Here is a 17,533-nt window from a genome sequence, read left to right as displayed (position 1 = left end):
GTGCATAGGATTTCGTTTATTTTTCGACATTTTAATTGGAGTGTATCATATTATGTGTGTTTCGTTATTTTGATATTTTTTTTCGGTGTCTTTTGATATTTTGGGTGTCGCATTTCAGTGAATATTAAGTGTATTATATCCACATATAAGTTACATACATAAAACAATGCCACGTCTTCGTGGACGAGGAGGAAATGTTGGTCGACGGACTCGGAATTCACAATTAGTCCAGAGCCGTCGGTTAAATAGATCGGCAGAAGATCAATTGACGGACAGTGAAAATTTAAGAAACCAGGATGCAATCAGACGTGCTAATGAAAGTCGAGAGCAACGCAACGAATGCCTTCGAGTTACTGCATTGAGACAAAGACTGGCCCGTCAACGTGTCACCGACACATTCAGAACACGTGAACAACAGCGTTTGCAAGCGTATCGCACATTGACACGTGCTTCACTTCATCGCCTTGCGTTTCAATATTTGTTGGACATCGACTATTCGTCATATTCACAAACTGTAACAATGCCAGCACTGTCATGCACTCAAATACAAAGGTGAATCGGCCGGTTTCTGCTGCGCGTCTGGAAAAGTTGTATTGCCACCATCGAATTTGCCGCCGGAACCATTCAATTCATGCTTTCAAGTGACATCATATGGAGCAACAAAAATCGTTCAGAATGAAGATGGTCGCAATTTTCACTCAGCGTTTAAGACTCAAGGTCAAGTGTATCATCAAATTGGTTCTATAAGGCCGATGCCTGATACCGATTCAAAATTTCTGCAAATCTACTTCATGGTTGATGAGTAGCAGCAAATAAATGCACGCTGCCGGTACAGCCACATCGAGCAGATGGAGGAGCGAGAAATTGTGGGTATTTTAGAGCCGTTTTTACAGAATCACAACCAGTTGGTCCAGTTGTTTAATACCGTTTCAAACAGACTGCAAAACGACAACTGTACAGCAAAGTACCATCTGGGTAGTACGCGGGCCGATATAATGCTCTGACCATTAATGAAGTTGCAGTTGCTATGGTTGGCGACGCATTTGAACGTCGAGATATACGAATCCAATGCAGAGATAACACAGTGCATACGATTGAAGACAGTCATCGCTCTTACGACGCTTTGCAATATCCATTGATATTTTGGAAAGAAGGAGAGGATGGGTATCATTTAAATATCAAACTAAAAAATGCAGGACAACGTCTGTCGGGTCCACTAGTTATGAAATCATGTACACATATGCGTATGCCATCTCTTAAATTGTTAGATATAATTCATACAAAGTCGAAACTTATATCACATACTATTTCGAAAAAAGAAGTGTAGGAGAAAATAACTATGTACCTTGTATAGGAGTGGGGGTGGGGATGGAAAATGGGGTGAGCATTTGGAGAAAAATTTGCCAAATTTAGTATCGATATGTCTTATTATTTGTATAAAAATACTATGGGGGTAAGACATCTTACTATCCCTAGAACAGGGGCTGTGGAAGAGAAGGGATGACAAGTAAAAATGTTGTAAAACGATCTGTTTGTACTTACTCTCGGTATTTAATTGACTTGAAACACTTTGAAAGTATGAAGCGTAATCTGTTATTATTGTTGATCTATTCAGTGCGTCAACCAGGTCACCAGTGTGACCACTGGAAAGAAGAATCGAACTAAAAGCAAATAGGATAGTGTCCTTGCCGACCACAATAACAGATGTAAAGGCAAATCGGGCTAAAATCCAGTAAAAATATTTAGTAAAGATTTTGATTCCCGATCAGTGACGATGTTTTAAATGAATAAAACGTCATTCAATATTTGGAAGTATGTATCTGTAGTCAGAGACGATGAGTGACGGTTGGAGCTTAACACATAAGTTGAAACTAGAAACGAACCTGATGTACGAACACAGCTTCTGCGCAAAAGAACAAATAGGATTGAATGTTGCACAGAAACTGTGAAACACCCAAATTACGCATGACAACTAATGTGGACTTGCAGCCGAGGCGTGTTTCGTCGTAGGTATTAATGTGTAAAACTAGAAGGGGAGGAAAGAAAAAATTGAATGAAGAGGAATGAAGGAAACATGGGCAAATTATAAATCAATTTTGAGGAAGAAAGGTAACAGCTCTGTTTAGATAGAACCGAGACTAACATAGTTCACAGAATGGAAAACCAAGTGTAAATAATATTATTATAATTTGGGACAGCAATAGTTTTTATTATTGGTTTCTCAATATTTATTTGTAAACGTAATTAATTTTAAATCGCTGATAACGATGTATGATCGGTACACCTTGTTCACTGGAAATATTCTCCGGCTACTTCCCATAATTACGGAAGACTGCAATAAATACGTATAGAGAGAGCTTGAGTAAATAAAAGTTTCATTACAAAAAGGGTATTTCCTACACTCCATTTATTTTAGTAACAGTTCTATTTACATAAATCTTCAGCATACCAGTTTGCAGAATAGTGTCAGAAACAATGCGTGTTCACAGAGGATTGGCGTGTGGTATCGATAAGTTTAATAGAGTGAAACACATAGTAATTGTTAATTAGGAAAGCGAATGAATTAATGTTTTTTCTTCCAACTCGTATATAACAGCCACTTAGAAATTACCTGTATTTTAGAGTCAGTAATAGTTCCCGCCTAATAGCATCAATTTAAACGACCCATAATAATGGTAACTACGCAGGCACATTTAAAAAATGATAAGCCATTTGAAAAACGTTACATTTCGGTTTCAAACCATAATTGCATTCGTCATTAACCCGGAGATTAACTGTGGATATAACGACCACGCAAATGAAAAGCCGCAAAACTTTGCGGTGGTCATTAACAGGTGTCGATATTTTACCCCCTCCCACCCTCTGCTCCCTCTCTTCGTCACCCGACAGGGATAATCAGTCTCCTGTGACCTAAATATCGCCCGACCAATTAGTAGACAAACGTTTCTTCTTGAATGTCACAAAAGTACGCTAAATCACATGAACCCTCTTATTTGTGTTGTGGTATCTGTATGATCGGGCGATACTGCTGTGTGCGTCTGTAGGTCCTCTGTTTTTAAAGCTTGTAAGAGTTTAAATCTTTTTCCAAAAGCTACGGACGAGGCTTCTATACTTTCTGGTACCCACAGGTGGATGGATTTTGTTGCAAGATTTAGTTTGTCTATGTCAGTGCAAGGAACGGGTAATGGTTGGATTACTATTGCCTTTGTTCGATCTAGTGATGCTAAGAAGAGTTCTTTGGATTCCTTTCCAACTCGTGATGTAATTGCTTGGAATACTTTTAATATTGTACATCAGTCTAATAAAGCATATGGAGGAAGTTATCCGTCTAGTGATGAGCCCCTAGTTGTAAGAAGTCGTGTGTGTAGTAAACTTGAAAGTTCTGAACCCTATACATGAGGTATACAACGGTGACAGCGTAATGGTCGCGCACACTTCTTTGAATGTGGCTCCTCTAAATTAACGCAGCATAATTCTGCGGGAACAATGTGCCTTTTCGTCAAAGTATTACCATTCAGGTTCACTGTGCACTTATCTCAAGGCATTTATGATTACGTTTGATATCTGTCGTCATGCCTACTTTATAATGATTCCAAATACAGTATATCAACAGTACACTAGCATTGGAAAGTTTGGCGTCATGCACGTGATTTCCGTTACAGATGTATTGCATTGATTGATAAGTATGGTAAAAAAACAAAAACAAGAAAAATTTTTGTTTCGTAACCGATTCATTTTATTTCTCGACATAGCCTGCTTTGGTGCGATATACCCTTGGTTCAACGATCCTCCAGCTTTTTCATCCCTTCAGAAAAATAGGTTCTGTCGAAGTCTTCAAAATATTAGTTAACATCGACTACCACTTCCTCATCTGACTAGGCCGACCAGAGTGGCCGAGTGGTTCTAGGCACTACAGACTGGAACAGCACCCGCTACTGTCACAGGTTCGAATCCTGCCTCGGGCATGGATGTGTGTGATGTCCTTACGTTACTTAGGTTTAAGTAGTTCTAAATTCTAGGGGAATGATGTCCTCAGCAGTGCTCAGATCCATTTGAACCATCTGACTAAAAGTTGTGGAACAGGAAGAAGTCTCTTGCTGAATATGGTGGATGAGGAATCAATTGAAAGCCACATTCACGCACTTTCGCTGTTGTTATCGCTTATGTGTGGGATAGTGCATAATCCTGCTTGAAAGAGCACTTTTTTACATGCCAACGTTGGTCTTTCTATTGCGCAACGCAAGTTTCAAACGATCCAACAATTAAGTTTAATAGGGTCCCAGTTACCATTCTTCCTTTTTCTATGTGGTCTAAAAGTATTATTCCTTGGAATCCCAAGAAACAGTGGCCATCACAGTACTAGTTAACTAAATTGTTTTTGCCTTCTTCGGTTCACATGTATCAGCGTTTGTACCTTCTTTGTAATGCCATTTTGACTGTGCTTCGTAATAATGGATCTAGGTTGCATCAACAGTCACAAGTCGCTGCAAAAAGTCTTGCGGACTGTGAATAAACATCGCGAGACAATTTGTTGAATTACCGAGTGGGATGCGCTTTTGGTCGACTGAGAGCAATCGCGGCACCCTCCCGCACACAGTTTCTTCATGGCCAATTCTCCGTAAAGGATGTTATGCAGTCCCTCTGTTGAGATGCCTGCTGTCTCAGCATTACGCCATCATGGATTTTATCAATGGTTTCATTTGTGGTGACCGCAACTGGACGGTAGGAGAACGCTTCGTCTTCGGTGATGGTCCGACTACGATAAAATTCTTTATTCCAAAAGTGAATGGTCTTCAAGTATCGCGCAGAGTCCTCGTAAACTTCATCCAAACTTAACTGCTCAGGTCATCAGTACCCTAAAACTTACAACTACTTAAACTTAACTAACCTAAGGACATCACACACATCCATGCCCGAGACAGGATTCGAACCGGCGACCGTGGTGGTCGCGCGGTTCCAGACTGGAGCGCCTAAAACCGCTCGGCCACTGAGGCCGGCCAACCTTTCAAGTGCAACTTTTAATGACAGCACTAGAAAACATTCTCCATTCTCAATCGCACTCGAAACACTCACTACGTTTACATACGCCACATCTTCTGAAAGGCGAAAACTGAATTTCGAAAACCGTTTTTCACTGTCGTGTTCACATGTTAAGCGGATCTGCTTGCCCGGTTAAAAATGGCGCCTGGAAAACTGATTTTATAGTTTCTCATTTAGTTAGAATTATCTTCCATTAAACTAGCTGCAAACTAGCTGCAAACTATTTCATTCTAATATTTGTACTTATACTTCACTGCCCAGAAAGTCACTCTGTCCATATTAGCAGAACATTTTAAGAACAAGACGAAACCTGACAGCCCAGTCACGTTCCGAAACCAGTTTCATTTACATGGGAGCGACAATCGATTGCAGAATTCGAAAACCGGTGTTAGAAGCATATTTTCACATTCGATGTTGAAGTGTTTACATCCCCACCCAGTAGCGGTACTGGTAAATCGGCTTACGAAATCCGCTTTTGGGAGTCCCTTGTAGTAGCGGGTGAATGACGATTTGAGACGGCTGTCAACAATGAACTGCACACTGTACATAGTATAAATTCTGTATATCGTCCTTAAAATAATTAAGCTTACCAAAAATGAAGGCGCAACAAAAATATTCCATTTTGTCATTAAAACTTATCAGACTTATGAAACCATCCCCGTATAACCGATAACACACATTTACCGCTGAGCCGTGGCGCGACTGACTTTACTTCAGCGTCTGTAGTTACCTTTGTCCGGTACCTCGCACTAGTATCGTGTGTCTGATTACAAGAGAAGCTTCGGCGCTGCTAATTAAAAGGCAGAACTCACTGGTACCAGGGAAGATAGTGAGACCAGCATCTTGGACGGATATCATGAGTGCCGGGGCAATGTGTGTGGTGCGATCGGGACGTGAACGCTCTTTCCTGTTCAGGGTAGTGGTGGAGCCAGGGAACGATAAACTACCTGTTGTGTCCTGTGTAGACTCGTAGTTGTGTCTACCGCTATTTGTCTATGGCAGGTGGGACGAATTACACAGTGTCCGCATGGCTTCACTCGGCATGTGATTTCACATGCATATGTATGTGGCAGTGATCTGTTTTGTTGTATTCTCATTCTGTAGCTGCTGGGGTGCCTCGTTTGCTGAAACCGAATGGTGCGTTAAAACTATATGACAGACCAGGACACAAAATCAGAAACTCTCTTTTTTTGTACGAACATATTGAGCCCCCAAGCCATTACTCACGGATAGCAACTATTCAGTCAGTACTTCTCTACAATATTCCAAACTTGACAGAATGTTAGCTTCATGTCTGTTGGGATAGCACTCGTGGAAGGAAAGATATAATGGAGAAATGGTTTCGCCACACCTTTACCTTTCTCGCCTTCTGTGGTCATTGGTGCTAGGCTGTTTATCCGGCGGCAATATGGGCTTATACCGCCTTGTAGCAGTGCTATTCAGTCGCTGGTGGAGTACTGGGTATTCTTTGTGTTTTGTTCCAGTTTCCAGAAAGGTCGCTCGAAAAAAAAAAAAAACTATGGGCCCCTATCTCAACTACATCTACATTAATGCTCTTAAAACCACATTTAAGTGTCTGGTAGATGGTTCATCGGATCATTTTCATGATAATTATCTATTATTCCAATCTCCAACAGCGCGAAGAAAAAACGAAGAGCTTTTCGTGCGAGATCTGATTTCCCTTGTTCTATTATGATGATCGTTTGGTGTCAAGAAAATATTTCAGCATTACAACATAGCGGATGACTGAACTTTCTCGATGTATTCCGTTAACCCTATCTGGTAAGGATCCCACAACGCGCAGTAGTATTCCAAAAGGGGACAGACAAGCATAGTGTAAGCAGCCTCTTTAGTAGAGCTATTGCAGCTTCTAAGTCTCGTGCCAATAAAACGTAGTCTTTGGTTCGCCTTCACACAATATTTTTGTGTGTTCTTCCCAACTTAAGTTGCTAGTAATTGTCTCGAATGAAAAACAGCCCACAGTTGCACTAAATTCTGTTTATTTTTAACCTTGACCATGGTTTCTGCTATAATAATATAGCCTTCTTCAGCAGTCTAGAAATAAACAGAATTTAGTGCAACTGTGGGCTGTTTTTCATTCGAGACAATTTTGTAACGGTTGCTGTTGTCGCTGCCATGATGAAAATAATTTCTAGTAATTCATAGATATTTAGTTGCATTTTTGGCCTTCAGATTTGATTCATTTATCATGTAACCGAAGTTGAAAGGATTCCTCTTAGCACTCAAGGGGATGACCTCACGTGTCGATATTTAGGGTCAATTTCCAAATTTCGCACCTTTTCTAAATGGTTTGGCAATTTGTTTCCATCTTCTGATGACTTTACTACACAATAAACGATAGCATCATCTGCAAACAACCTAAGACGGCTATCCAAATTGTATCCTAAATCATTTATACAGACAAGGAAGAGCAGAGGGCCTGTTACAATACCTTGGCGAATGACAGAAATAACTTCTGCTGTACTCGATGAATTTCCACCAGTTACTACGAAATGTCACCGCTCTGACCGAAATCACGAATCCGGTTGCATAACTGAGACGATAGCCATCCGCTGTGGTCGAGCGGTTGTAGGGGCTTCAGTTCGGAACCACGTCACTGCTACGGTCGCAGGTTCGAATCCTGCCTCGGGTATGGATGTGTACGATGTCCTGTGGAATGGTACATTAGCTTATTTGTTTGAGTTGTAAATATTTGTCGTCTATTGTTGTTTTTCTGACATGTTCTACATCCTGGAGGACATCCTAACTATGGATCCTTTGGTATGAAGGTACATCTAATCTAATCTAATCTACTTTAATCTAGGTTAGTTATGTTTAAGTATGGGACTGATGACCTCAGATGTTAAGTCCCATAGTGCTTAGAGCCACTTGAACCGAGACGATATTCTTTAAGCCCGCAATCAGACTACGAGCTCCTAATGAGGTACACTGTCAAAAGCATTCTGGAACTATAGAAATACTGAATCAAGTCCCTTGTCAATAACACTCAATATTACGTGTGAACCGTTCAGGGTAGCCTCGCGGTCTGGGGCGCCTTGTCACGGTCCACACGGTTTCCCCCGCCGAAGGTTCGAGTGCTCCTTCTGGCACGGGTGTGTGTGTGTGTGTGTGTGTGTTGTCATTAGCGTAAGTTACGTTAAGTTAGATTAAGTAGTGTGTAAGCTTAGGGACCCATGACCTCAGCAGTTTGGTCCCATAGGATCTTATCACAAATTTCCAACTTCGTGTGAGTAAAGAGAAAGTCTATTTTCATAAGAACATGTTTTGTAAATCCGCGTTCTCTGTATGTCAATTCATAATGTGTGAACACAGTATATATCACAAAATCCTGCTGAAAATCGACAACGAAATGGGCCTGTAATTTCTGGCGTCATCTTATAGAATCTTGGAGTGTGTTTTATGTTCTCGTTCTGTGACATTTCTACAGACTGGAAATACGCTCAGTAGGAATCACAGTGGATTCCAGGAACAACCAGGGTTTAGATATCAGCTGCTCTCTCCGTCCACGAGATAAAAAAAGCAGTAGATACCAACGCCGAGGGCGCCGCCATGTCAATTGCCTTCCTAAACGCATTCAAAATATTTCCGTACCGATACCTAATGATCATGACGCGAGCGTACGGACTGGACTGAAACGTTTCTAGCTAACGGAATACATCATGTCATTCTCAACAGAGAGAAATTTTTAGAATTAACAGCAACTTTGGGTGTACAACAAGGGTGTGTTACAGATCCATTACCTTTCAAAAATGAGCTAGTGGATAGCGTTGGAAGTTCCATGATGGTTTCGTGGCTGATGCTGTTGTATATAGAGAAGTTGCAATACTGGAAAATTTTAGGGAAATGCAGAAAGACCTACACAGAATAAACGCCTGGTGCTGGAAGTGCCAACTGGCCCTCAACACTAACAAATGTAACGTATTGCGAATATATAAACATGAAGACCTGTTACATAATATTTTGGCCTTTGGGGATAGGAAAACTGTTGCCATAGAGTCTTATTCTATGGCTACTAATATCACTATATAGTGATGTACAGCTTCACGGTGGCTCATTAATACTTCTTGTGGCAAATCTGTGTTACAAAACTGATAAAACAGTCGCCCAATCCCACCTGCGGTTCCCCATATGACATGTAACAAGTGACATACAATATGACATGTAACATATGAATAAATTTAAAACCCTCTCACTCTCTACGCATTAAGAAATAATCATCATCTTACGTTAAAGGTTGAACACAATAATACACGTGTTTGAGTTAGAAACTGTGTAGGTGACTTGATATAGCATAAAGCACAGCGCGCATATTACACAGACTATAATCAACCAGTATTTGAGAATGAGCGCCTTTAGCGACAGCCAACTGATTCAAAGATAAGTTCAAACTTTTTCTAAGCTTTTGGCCGTTTATAGTCTCACAAAACCATGAAAGAAAAACAGTATACAACTGCAAGGTTCTCAGGAGAGCTTCTGTAAAGTTTGGAAGATAGGAGACGGATACTGGCAGAAGTACAGCTGTGAGTACCGGGCGTGAGTCGTGCTTCGGTAGCGCAGTTGGTAGAGCACTTGCCCGCGAAAGGCAAAGGTCCCGAGTTCGAGTCTCGGTCGGGCACACAGTTTTAATCTGCCAGGAAGTTTCAGTATACAACTTATTAAACATTTGTTGTTTGTTTGAGAAACCATGGCGTCTTGTACGTTGCTATAATTTATGATTTTTTGTTACTATTCGCTAAGCGTTTTTCAGGCGATATCCACACACACAACTGAAGATACATACAAAAATTACATCACAGTGCGACACGTTGTTTAGAGGAGTAATTAACTTTTCAGAAAAATTAGTCTTTGGACGAATAATCCAAAACTAATTAAACAAAAATAATTGGAATTTTATATATTCAACCATGAAAAATTCACACGCTCACCGTCACATATTTCACGCATTGTCGGACGAAGTGGACTAGCGGTTCTAGGCACTACAGTCTGGAGCCGCGCGGCCGCTACGGTCGCAGGTTCGAATCCTGCCTCGGGCATGGATGTGTGTGATGTCCTTAGGTTAGTTAGGTTTAAGTAGTTCTAAGGGACTGATGACCACATCAGTTAAGTCCCATAGTGCTCAGAGCCATTTGAGCCATTTAACGCATGACATCATTATTAGAATACTCAGGTGTTATTTTATACAGAATGGTATGTGGGGCTATTCACCCTTTTCCTAAGGCAACTGCATTCACGAGAAATGACAATGAATTGATACACATCTTTTAATATTCTGATAAGGCGAAGCACGAAGCATGATATTTCTTACGACTGGCGCAGCAATATGATGAATGTCGCTTTCCGTGCTACTTTAAATTGGAATCACCTCTTATTTGCCTAGCATTTTATTAAATCTTTTAACACAAAAACACTGTACGTCTTGCTTTTCACTAAAGCACCGATGCCTGGTACCACTTTCTAAGCAATTGCAATTCGAAGAAACTTATTAGTTGAAGTTGCCAGTGAGTTTTATAACTTTGGACATCATACTGGAACAACTACAACCTTCTTAAGCAGAACTCCTGTATCGATCGAACTACTGTTATGTAAGCTACCTCCCTTACAGGTGGAATACACGCCATGTGGATTCTTCCAGCGACCCTCAGTCAGGGGTCTGTCATTCCTCGATCATTTATATGTGGTAGTGTTATTTCAAATCGACCGGTTCTTTTAAAAATGCCACTGTCTACACTGACTGCTTCACAGCCATGCAATGAAAAAATATCGGGTACTTTCCCCTTTGTTCACACGGAGCACCGTTCTGCGCTTTGTCCTGTATTCCACTATACTTTTCTAGAGAACTGATTTCTCTGTTCAAAACACCATATTCATTGTAAGTGTGTCCGTCGATGTAGTGTGGTGGATGTACACTCTAGAAGACAGCAAACACTGCAGAGTGATTAAAACATTACTGTATTTAACATTACCTCGTTACCTACCTTCCAAACTTATCAGAAGCTCTCCTGCACACTGAAAATCTCATTCTGGAAACATCCCTCAGACTGTGGCTAAGTCATGTCTTTGCAGTATCCTTTCTTTCAGGAGTGCTACCTCTGCATGGTTCGCATGTGATCTTCTGTTAAGTTTGGAAGGAAGGAGTCGGGGTACTGGCAGAAGTAAAGCTGTGAGGATAGAGTGTGAGTCGTGCTTGGGTAGCTCAGATGTTAGTAAGGCAAAGTTGTCGTGTTCAAGTCTCAGTGCGGCACACACTTTTAATCTGCCAGGAAATTTCATATCAGCGCACACTTCGCTGCAGAGTGAAAATCGCATTCTGATTACTGTGTTTATTTACGGTACATTCGATATGAAGCACAGATAATTTTGTATCCTGCAGCTCTTTGCGGTCACTCTGTTTCAGTCCGGCTAGTATGGATTACAGTATTCACAGACAGTCGAAGTAGATCACCTTGCTAACTTCGTAAGGTTCTCACTGCACTGTCGTTTGTAAGTTCGGTGGGATCTGAAATTAATCTGACGTCAATCATGCATATTATAAAAATAGTTTCCGTGTATACCTATGTGTATATGTCCTACATCTCAGCCTAGATCAAAAGATCGACTTCAACCAAACTTGGTACACACATAACTTAGTATCCAGACAGGCACGAATACCCGAACTTTATTCATAAGATATTTGAGAATAACACCACTTAGAGCACTTTTGACTTTTATTTATGGGGGATTTTAAAGCTCTTGTCTACGCAACCCCGGTGCCAAATGTAGTGACTCTTCGTGCTCGTATTGTGGACGGCTGTGATACAATACGCCATTCTTCAGGGCTGCATCAGCGCATCAGGAATTCCATGCGACGGAGGGTGGATGCATGTATCCTCGCTAACGGAGGACATTTTGAACATTTCCTGTAACAAAGTGTTTGAAGTCACGCTGGTACGTTCTGTTACTGTGTGTTTCCATTCCATGATTAATGTGATTTGAAGAGAAGTAATAAAATGAGCTCTTACATGGAAAGTAAGCTTTTCCGGACACATGTCCACATAACATATTTTCTTTCTTTGTGTGTGAGGAATGTTTCCTGAAAGTTTGGCCGTACCTTTTCGTAACACCCTGTATACACACAAAGAAAACAAATAACATGTAGACGACTATTCATCAAGAGCGTCAGTGAGGCCCATCGGAGCTGGTCCTAACTCGGCGAGGAACTGGCTGTACTGCTGCTGCGCTGCCCTTATCAAGCCGGCGGAGGTCGGCGGAGTACTCCAACGTCCCTGTGTCTGTGAGGAGACCTCTGCAGAAAAAGGTTCGCATTAGTCTCTAGCAAGTTCTGTTTATTTTGAAGCACTGTTTTCCTCTTGGTAGCGCCTGCAAGTACTTGTGTATGTTATATGGTACACAGGGTTGTCTTGAGTGTAGTCTGCCTGGCAGGGGCCATCTGTGGCAGACATAACATTTTTCATGTTCGGATTAACCGAATATTTCGATTACCGGGGTTCGGATTAGCGGTATTATACTGTAGATCACAAGTCACGGCTAAATCATTTGGATTATTGCTCGTCTTCTAGTGCGGCCGAGGTTATCTGGAGCGCCGCTTGTAGTCTCTTCGTATCCGTGCCGCTCCTGTCATGGTGTTGCCCTAATCAGCGTTCTATTGTCTGACGTCGTCTCACAGCCTTCTCCGCTGTGTCGTTCAGGCCGACGTGCCGGCGCTTGATTTTACGCCGGAACACTTTGGTCCTTGAGCGCCAACCTGTTCAAAAAAGAGTTGGCCGACGATGAACGTAGCCGTCAAGCCACACTATACGGTGACACGTTCAGCATACAGAGGAATTTCATGCACACTGACGTGGTGTGAAGATCCCCACACTCGGCATTTCGCCCCACGTGTCAGAGAAAAATGAACCTCGTCTGTCCATAGGTTGGTCCAGGGCGCAGCTTTTTCTGCCATAGCAACAGCGATTTCATCAACCACCTGTGGTACAACTGTTCGTCGAGCTCTTCCTGAAGCGACTCCTTCGCACAGCAGGTAGAGAAAAAGGATCCTTCCGCAATTCTTTTAGCCGGTGATATTCTCGAAGTGTAGCTGCAGCATTACTGTTGTTTCGATAATACAGCTTCCCCAATAGTGCCCTTCTCCTTTTGTTCAAGCTCGTATTTACACATCAACAGGCGCACTGTGACTGGTCAGTGCATGAGACTACGAATCACTATGACTGACCGCAGCACCTGGTGGCCATAGCTGGAACTGGATGGTGGCGCTCTGACGCATGGAAATCATACACTTCGTTTTCAGGAGATTTGTGCTACCAAGTTTGGTACTATTACGGTCGTTGCTCTCCGAGTTATAACGTGTTAAATTACGTTCAAATGGCTCTAAGCACTATGGGACTTAACTTCTGAGATCATCAGTCCCCTAGAACTTAGAACTACTTAAACCTAACTAACCTAAGGACATCACACACATCCATGCCCGAGGCAGGATTCGAACCTACGACCATAGCGGTCGCGCGGCTCCAGACTGTAGCGCCTAGTACCACTCGGCTACATTAAATTAGGAAGGTTTAATTATAACCATCTTGTATATAAACTATACATAGATAGGGAGAAAAATATCAATAATTTTTTCTACTAGGGGTACCCTTTAGAAAAGAGAAAAATCAAATTTTGAAATTAATAAAGGAATTATAATGGCCAGAAAGTAACTGGGATTCTCAGTTCAGTCGTCAGAACAGGAATGTAGTGAAGAGAACTAAAAGAACCAGATGCAAATCGATATAAGAATAGAGTCGTATAGAGCAGATACATGGGTAGTTAATCAGAATCGTATTAATAAGATCAAAGTATTAGAGGGATCTTTTTGGGAAGACCACTTCGAATATGAAGAAAAGAAAAGATAATAAATAATGAGGTGTTGGAGAGAATGGAAGTAAGAGAAGGAGAATGTGGAGCGTTTGATGGAAGAAAATGGCTGTGCTATCGACATTTGAGAAACACGGAAGAAACCAGAATTGTAGTGAGACAGGAAACGTATGTAACAAGGAGAAGAGCAAGAGGCAAGACAGTCTGATTCCAAAGAGTGCAGATCATAATGACAAGACTTAGTGAAGATGCAAGGAATAACCTGCATGAGAAAACATGGAAGAACAACTTGACGAGAGAATACTTGTGTGCTGATATATATCAAAACTTCTGAAATACTGTCACGTTGGACTAAGATATGTATTGATGAAATCTCAAAGATTAGTGTATTTAGGGTGGTAAGAAACAGTGGAAAAGCTTGTAAGGGTGTTGCAGGGTAGGTTGCACTGAGAAACAATTGTTAAAAAAATGCAAGACGTTACACTGTCATTGAAGTCAGTCAATCAGACCGTTGCGCATGCATGCAAATTCAAGCACGCCAGATACAATTAGCGAGAGTTGTTCTCATACCAAAGATGACAGAGCTCGAGACTGCTCAGTCTTTGGCTTGGAGTCGATCCTTATTACCGTCCAACGTCCACTTTGTTTATTTGTTTTCTTGTTTGGTTTCAGGAAACGAAACTAAGAACACGATTGACATCTCCTTCTCTAGCAGGCCGCTTCAATTTACTCTCGAAACGGCCTCATTGACTAACTTAAATCGTAATTAAACAGGACGCGTCGCAAGGAATCGAATCTTTTTTTCTTAATAATCATTTTTTTAGCACAACGTACCATGCAACACCATTCCAAGCTTTTCAGAGTGTTTCTGACCACATCGTATATACAAGGCGATTCAGCTCTCCCTACCGCTTTTATTTTATGCAACCAACAACGTTACTTCTGAAATCCAAAACACACGCGTGATTTTTTTTTTCTCTCGCAAGCTACACGAAAGCTAATAGTCGTACAGACAAAAACGAGCAGGACCTTCTTATATGGAATTTAATGTAGTTAAAATCTGTATTCGGATATGTTTCCGCTAGAAGCCGCAGTTTACGTTATATTCAAGAAATACTTTTAAAATGTGACGTTCAAAATCACCATTACTCCCACACTCAGCTCCCACCGGTCAGCGTTTCTGGTATGTTGTTAACAGCTCTCTCTTATCATTACACAAATATTGGTGACTGCACGAATTATTTTCCATGCTCAACCTCTTTTTGGTCTTGATTAACTGGCCTTATAACATAATTATCTTAGTGGACCACTTACAAATTGTAAAATTAACGCCAGTGTAAATTTTACCTGACAAGTATAATGTATTGAACAACATTTCATCAGTTTTTACGTCATTTGGGGACTAATAATTGTTGCTGTTAGGAGCAGTATGCTTTAAGATTGGTTACGGTCCGATTACGGAACGATGGCGTTCCGATGAGGTCGCGACACGGACAGGTATTGCAACTGGACAAAAGGCGTGTCCTGCTAATTATGTCTCTCACTTGTTTGTGTAGAATATCTAGCTTACCACCATCATCAGTCATGACAACTCACAGACAATTAAGTAAAAACTCACCAAATAAGTTGCTGCGAACACGTTTAATGCTCGGATTGGCTACGGCGATCACATCAGAGAACTCTGAACACTACTGACCACTTGTTTGGTGTTGGAGAATGCGTAGCATAGATATTCCGAACAAGCTTAGACTGCCATCGTTGGTAAGTCCACCTATAGCACGTCTAATTCCACGTGGCAAGAGCAAGCCATTAATGCTATTTTCCTTTGAGGAACAGGTCAGGTGTTGAACTGCTAACGCGTGGATGAAATACTGTTGGCCTAGACTGCGGGGGTAGTTCAGTTAGTAGTGCAATTACGTTCATTCAGAAAACATGAGGTCCTAATGTGGGGGTGTTTGTGTGTTTTATTGATTTTCTTTCGATAAGAGAACTACAGATTTCGATAAAACGATCTACTTACATACTTTTTCCTAGCCCTATTACAATATTAATTTCAAATATAAAGCTAGGATATCAAATCTCAGACAGTCGCTCAATGATGGGAAAAGAGCGAAAAATGGAAAAAATCCTTTTCTTTATAATTGTGTCTATAATTTTTAGAAAATATTTATTGATGTATGCCGCAAAGAACGTCCTAGCTTCGTGTTCCAGAGAATGTATTACTTGTGAGATTAATGTAATCTTTGTAGGCGCAATTTCGTAGGAATTTTTAGCATATTTCAGACCCGGCAGCAACTGTGATAGACTAATATACTGAAAAATCAGCCACAGTTGCGAAAACTTTTTTTGTCTTTACCAGGTGCCGGCTAAATTAAACTAGCCTTCTATGCTTCTGAAGAGGGCTAGATTAATTTGGCCGAAACCTGGTAAAGACCAGAAAATTTCCGCAACTTAGGCTGATTCTTCAAAATATCAATATATTAATTTTGTAGGAAGCACAGAAAACTGTTAGTAAGTTATTTGTAAGAGGCGTATTGTATGTAAAGCCGTTGAGAAATATACTGTGCTTAATGCTTCATATTACGGAGTCAAGTGCTGTATTATGTTTTTTTATGTTCACTAGTTTCGCTTAAGGTGCTGTTTTTAAAACTCTATGAGGGGCTGCAACAACAATTTCCTCTTTGGAATTAAATTTACAAATCTGTGGCCAGCTTCACAGGGAGCCATAGAACAATTTTTTTATGCAATCAGATGCTAAAATACAAGGTGTCAGTCTTTATTCTTATACTGGAAAGATAATTTTTTTAGTTGTCTGTCTTGATTCACATGTATAAAACTGCATTCGGGCATACGCTTAATTTGAACAGTAGTGCTCAAAATTCAGGCAAAACTTGGTTAACTTCAAATAAATTCAATCTTCACTTTAAGAAAAGCACTCCAACCCCTCCACAACATTTTTGAAGATATATAATGCATGGCCATTGGGAACGAATGACTGGAAAGAGCACGAGGTTCGAGAATTTGAGAACTAGGCGAATTGTTCATATAACTGTAAAAACAATACTTAAGTACGTTGTTATCGCAGTAATTTTTTTCGATAGTGCACGAAAATCAGTTTTTGCTCTCTCAGTACTCACGCACGGAGCCCGGCTGGAAGTTTTCAGCGCCCTGTGACGCCGAGCGACGGTAGGATTAGCGAGATCGACAGTGGACGCAATTTGAGCACGCCGGTTTCTCTAGCGATCGCGCTGCGGCGTGAGAACTTGCCGCTAACCCACTGCGCTGCCTCCGGTAGCGACGCCTGCCGCGCGACTGACGGCAAACCCGCCTCTCACCAGCAGCGAGCGCCGCGCTGCTTACAGAACCACCCGCGCGAGGCGCCACTTGCGCTGTTCTCCGCGCAAGAAAGAGGAAAAAAATTAAAATGCATAATCCTTTCTCACGGGACAGCGCTACTGTAATGGCCATAAATGCTGATCCCGGCTTTTCGCCTATCTAATCCGTCATCCGGATGTGTTAACGTTATGAATAACAGACTTTAAAAAACAAATGAAAGGTGTGAGTATGCATATGGTCCTTCGCGGACAGCAAGTACGTAGAAACAGACTGACGTGAAATTGTC

At 41.3% G+C, this 17,533-nt stretch overlaps 1 protein-coding gene across 2 annotated transcripts in view; it reads right to left on the bottom strand.

The window, feature by feature from the left end:
• The window catches only part of LOC126291838 (connectin-like), a 678,893-nt gene that overhangs the window by 645,989 nt on the left and 15,371 nt on the right, over positions 1-17,533 (bottom strand). The window contains exon 1 of one of the 2 annotated variants that reach the window (XM_049985552.1): positions 17,049-17,223. The exons of the other annotated variant lie outside the window; for it this stretch is intronic. The gene's annotated coding sequence lies outside the window, so the exon portion shown is untranslated. Of the gene's footprint in view, positions 1-17,048; positions 17,224-17,533 lie in introns of those variants that run through there. 2 annotated transcript variants of the gene reach the window in all.

The sequence above is a fragment of the Schistocerca gregaria genome, chromosome 9 (assembly GCF_023897955.1).
Source record: "Schistocerca gregaria isolate iqSchGreg1 chromosome 9, iqSchGreg1.2, whole genome shotgun sequence".
Lineage (NCBI taxonomy): Eukaryota > Metazoa > Arthropoda > Insecta > Orthoptera > Acrididae > Schistocerca > Schistocerca gregaria.
This window is presented reverse-complemented; position numbering and strand designations above follow the sequence as displayed.